Source organism: Strongylocentrotus purpuratus, unplaced genomic scaffold (genome assembly GCF_000002235.5).
Source record: "Strongylocentrotus purpuratus isolate Spur 01 unplaced genomic scaffold, Spur_5.0 spur5_scaffold_11, whole genome shotgun sequence".
NCBI lineage: Eukaryota > Metazoa > Echinodermata > Echinoidea > Camarodonta > Strongylocentrotidae > Strongylocentrotus > Strongylocentrotus purpuratus.
In genome coordinates, this window is record NW_022145596.1 from 10,320,586 (window position 1) to 10,326,346 (window position 5,761).

The following is a 5,761-nucleotide window of genomic DNA, read 5'->3' on the forward strand; positions in this document are numbered from 1 at the left end:
TAGAGAAAGGGGGAGGGGGAAAGAGCGAGTTTAGAAAGAATATATTATGATAGACCTAATGAAATAAACCAAACAAAAAGGAATAACGTTTCAATAATTACCTTTCTAGACCATGTTTCATAAAACTTGCCATCAATAACAAGTTACAATATAAGCTACTGAACTCGTGGCATTTATGTCAGCAAATTTGTCAGAGAAATTTAACATTTGTTATTGATAACAAGTTTTATGAAGCAGGGCCCTGGTATAAACCATATCATTTTTTTAAAGACAACTGAATGGAAAAAGCGCATCAGCCTACAAAAAGAAATCGCTTGTTTTTAACTGCTGGGTTGTTCAACAGAATATTTGAGGAAAAGAGAGAAAACAAAAAGGAATAACATTTCAATTATTTCCTTTCTGGACCATGTTTCATAAAACTTGCCATCAATAACCAAAATATACGTAGACATCACTCTGATTAGGCGTTACAGAGATTTGCTTCTTGATATATTTTTGTTTTCGATCACTCATAACGCTTCAAGGTAAAAGAAAGCTCTAAGTAAAGTGCGGATAATAATATAGAAAAAATAAAATTGCAATTCCATCGATGATTTATGTTGCTTCGTGCGTGAATCATGATGATGTGAAATGCAGAGTGCGAGGTGGGGGTACAGTCTGGGAAAAGCCGGAGGCGTGTTTCATAAAACCATGTGATTGATTGAGGTTATATCTTTTGTTAAATTTGAAAGTGTGTTGAGTTCAGGTGAGATAACATTAGCTTAATGGATCATTCCAGATGAGCAGGATTTTGAAAAATCTCCTCCCACATACTCGTAACTTTCATTTTGATGCTCAGTGATATTGCTATCAGCCTAGATACAGCTTTTAGTTAGTTATCACAATATTTATTCATACATTTTTTAAAATTAATTAGTATTCCCTCCTCATGATTGCACTAATCATCCTGTCTACCGCCCTTCAATAACGCAACACAATTAAATTGAACGAACTATGCAAACGAATATTTGCGTAATAGGACTTTCACAACGTGTGAGATGATTAACCATGGCCGCCTCTTTTTTCGATGACCGAATATCATTCTGACTGGAGGCATGCAGGTGCTTGCCATAATTTATACCTAATGAAGTGAACTAGTTTTCAATTATGAGGCTGAATCAACCATTATTTGAGGAAAGTGGTAAACAAAATTTGACCTGGCTGAGCCAGCTACGAAATTGTTTTTGAAATGATAGATTATACAACAAAGGAAGGCCCTATAGGTGTAAAATACAAGCATGCATTAGTGTTTTTAAAAGTCGATAAGAAAACAAGAAAATAGACTAAATGAAACTTCGCTCAAGTAAACCTTTTGCTCACGTTTTGGTTTAATTTGATTTGATTTGATTTGTCAAGTATTTTTGTCTTCTTCAGAGGTAATTTATTTCGACAATTCTTCAGTTCAACCGAATCAGCAACTTTAAAATGATTTATTAAATGATTATAAACACATTCAACAACAATGATAAATCATAAATATTCGCTTTATATTAAAGAACATTGAAGAAAAACACATATATAATTATACATGTATATTTTATATGTATATAGGTGTAGGGAATTTGAGACCGCAGGGAATTTTAGACCACCAAGCTTGAACCCATCACTGTCTGTCCGTGTTGATTTCATATATAGAGAGCCATCTATGGCCTTTAACAACACTACTGCATAATATCCAATTCATTTCGAAGACTAAAATGCGTTCTTTCTCCGAAAAAAATGGCAAAATTGACCAAGGTAAGCAATTTTGATCGTAAAATGTCGGTCTGATATAAAAACACAACTATTTTCACTGAATGTTGTGGTGTATGCAGATATTTAGAGGTGACTCTTAAAAAGTAGTTTTAAAATGAAGTTTATGAAGTTTGCCAACCATCACAGAAAACGTATGGCCATTGTGTATTGTGAATGGGTGTTGCAATGCACATTATAAATGGTGTCTGATCAGAAATGTGTGCAGGCAATGGGGGACACCAGGTTCAAGATGGGGATCGTTTGTTGTGAATGTCGAGTATGCCGAGGACAGTCAATGACCCGATGCTGGTTGGTTAATTGTCCATGTACAGACATATTTTGGGCCACATTTAATTTATTTATTTCTGTTCGATTTTCTCTTTCTTTTGCATTTTTACAAAATATATAACAAACAAAATATTGCAAATTGTACACATTTCAAAAGAATATAATGTCGAATAAAGTAACCAATCGAAAACATCAAACAGGAGGGTTGACAAAGTAAGCAAAGCTTGATAGCATGACTATAAATGGATACATAATAATCCGAATATGGTGGAACAAATATTGGTAAAAGGGGAAAGAGAGAGAGAGAGAGAGAAAGAGAGAGAAAAGAAAAAAGAAAGAGGGGTTGCCCAGGATTCACAGATGTATGTGGTATAATGTAGTTGGATTTCAATTTGATATATGAAGATAAAAAAAGAAGATGCACATTTGAATATTGGGTGGCCAACTTGGGATGTATTATAGAATGAGAAGACTCACGAGGTTTCTGGACAATATGAATAAAAATGTGAGATCAGCGAACTGGTTTATATAGGCTTTAAACCTTTGTTTGTATACATCACATGGTTTTGGAGTATCCCAAGTATATAGGCCACATTGTTTTAAAATCGTTTCAAAATTACAGTAAGTTTATTGGCTGCATGTATCTCTTTCAAAAAGTGTTTGAACTAACTATAACAATCCCATTTTCATTCAAATTGTACTTAAAATGTCTTGATTTGTAACTGTCCCTTATTACCTGCACATGTAGGTAATGAGAGACCTTTGGTGATGACGTCATTAATCATTGTTATATTATCACTGTGGAGACGACGGGCTTCTACAGAAGCCGAGATGTATCCTTAATACTTTGACAAAGTTTTCCAGCTTATTATTAGCTATTATGTGCTAAAGTTCTTTGAAGTATTATTTAGATATATTCATTCATCTCATATATTAAAAAAATAAAATAAAGATACGTGGAAAAAACTCGAGAAAAGGTGATATCATTTCAACTGTACCCTAAGTTAGTGTTCGGATCGAAAAAAAAGGCCCTTGAAATACCCGTACAGCTGGGGACGGACGCGTACTCGCGCGTCCGTTCTATATTCTTGCCTTGATTCAAGGCTTTGGATTATTGGTTTTGTTGATGAAGATGATTACATGGCGATTTTCCATCGGTGATTGGATGATTTTCGCTGGGCAATATGAGAGGGCGTTGTTTTCCTCACATTTCCATAGATGTATTGTAGTTATTCATATACTAATATTATTAGGCCTATAGTAGGCTAGACCGAATTTTCCGTCTCTTTCGTTCGTTAGCCTCTTATTGGGGTAGGGTCGGCTCGCTCTTTAGAGACGGAAGCCGTTTATACACATGTCCTTGCTAACGCCACGGCCAGTCCTGGTCGTAGCGTTTTGCCCCCAAAATCCCCCAAAATGTCATTTTACCTCGAGCATGTGATATTGTAAATTAGGCCTAGGCTATAATAAATCAGTTCCACTTACCAACTTGACTGAAATAATCAGTTTAATAGTCCCTTTTTAGGAAATTATGGGTCAAAATCGGAATCCATGTTGAAAAAGATTTTCAAAATGGATTTCGATTTTGACCCATAATTTCCTAAAAAGGGACTATTAAACTGATTATTTCAGTCAAGTTGGTAAGTGGAACTGATTTATTATAGCCTAGGTCTAATTTACAATATAACATGCTCGAGGTAAAATGACATTTTGGGGGATTTTGGGGGCAAAACGCTACGACCAGGACTGGCCGTGGCGTTAGCAAGGACATGTGTATAAACGGCTTCCGTCTCTAAAGAGAGAGCCGACCCTACCCCAATAAGAGGCTAACGAACGAAAGAGACGGAAAATTCGGTCTAATAGTAGGCCTATTCATAAAGACCTAGGACTATTCCTTTTAAATAAAATTTGCGATACGCCGCGTTTCACTTGGCTACAAATAACCGACCTTACTCTCAAGTATAAAAGTATGCATTGATAACATGACTTGGTAACTCTTCTCCCCTATTACCAGAGCCGGAACTCTGACAATACGCTTTTCATTTTATCAACTTGACCAAAATTAGCGAATCAATTGTATGGACCTCCTCTTTTATGAAACGCTTATCTCAGCTGCCTGGACCGGACCCCAGCACCCTAAGAGGAACGAACGAATGTAAAGAAGTAACTTCTCTGGAACTTACCGTTTTGAAAGAAGAATTTTGAAAGAAGAGAATGTAGGCCTAAACTACTCTAAGTAACTACTCTTGAAGATTACCGTTTTGAAAGAAGAGGATGTAGGCCTAAACGTAGGTCAATCTACATGACTATACAAACAACCACTCAACTATACCTTTACGAGGGCATGTAACCAGTTTAGAGCAGGTTTGAGTAAAATATCTTGATCAACCTAAAGCCGGTCTTGGTTTGAGCGGGCATATGAAATGTTCAAATGTTAATGTTCTGAAAAACGATCCCTTACTCTTCCTTTCTCTCCCCACGGAATATCACTCTTGTCTTGAGTAACCCCGGCGGTATATAGCCACGAATATGAGACTTTTCCTTGGCAAAGATGCCATTAATCAGTTACATCATGACCACAATTTTGTTACCAAATAAAGAGAAGAAGTTATTGAAGAGAATACAAAACTTTCTGTATATGTGTAACATTTTTCATGTTTATGTAAATTATGCAAATGTGCTTAAGGGTCTCCAATTCCCTACACCTACCCTAAAATCACAAGTATAAGTAGATAAATATGGCTCTTATACACAGTAAAAGGAAGTACCGCATTACAGGATTACCCATGAAAATTATGTTATTTCCAAAAGGGTCTTAGACCTTTAAATTCTATTTGAATATTGAAATAGAAAAGTAAGACCAAACAACATTGTTCAAAATCTAGAACGTACGAGATATAATAGGATCGAACATATCTAATTGAAATTTTAGAAGTCTAGATCGAGTCAATTAATAATTTTTTGGGGGGACTTGTATCGTTTTGTTAATTTTTTTCTTCTTCAATTTAATTCATAATGGAGGAAGGGTAGCAGATGCAATAAACTTTTAATTAACGCTCCAGTTATGAACACGGAAATTATTGAATTAAGGTTGAAATTCACATACTTCATTCTCATAGCTAGAAAACAAACACTTGTGTTGGGAACGCACATTACTAAGTTACAGTAAAAAATGAGAAGAAGGGTCACTTCATCCCTCCCTTCCTGAATAGAATAAAAAGGCGGAAAGAGTTACGATAGAAATGAGGATTTCAGAAATTGAAAATGAAATTGCTAGCGAAGAATTTTCAGGGCAATAATGTTAAACGGGAATTAAAAACGAATAGGCCTCAGCCGCCTCACTTCACATCATATAATTCCAAAGAAAATGTTCAAAAATTAATGAACAAATAAATGAATTAATTACTGAATGAATTACTGAATGAACGAATAAAATGATGAAATAGATGAGTGTAAGAATGAATAAATGAATAAAAAATGAATAGATAAATGAATATATAAATAGATGAATAAATGAATCGACGGATAAATAAACAAATAAATATAAAAATAGGACAAGGTTCTAGTACAGTATTCATTGTCATTATTCACAGCAAACCGTCGTAGATGGCATCATCACGAAATTGCCAGTGCTATCTATACCGTGTTCTGATTGGTCGATTGTGCCGTGTGTGATTAACGTGCACGGTTTTTAAACGGC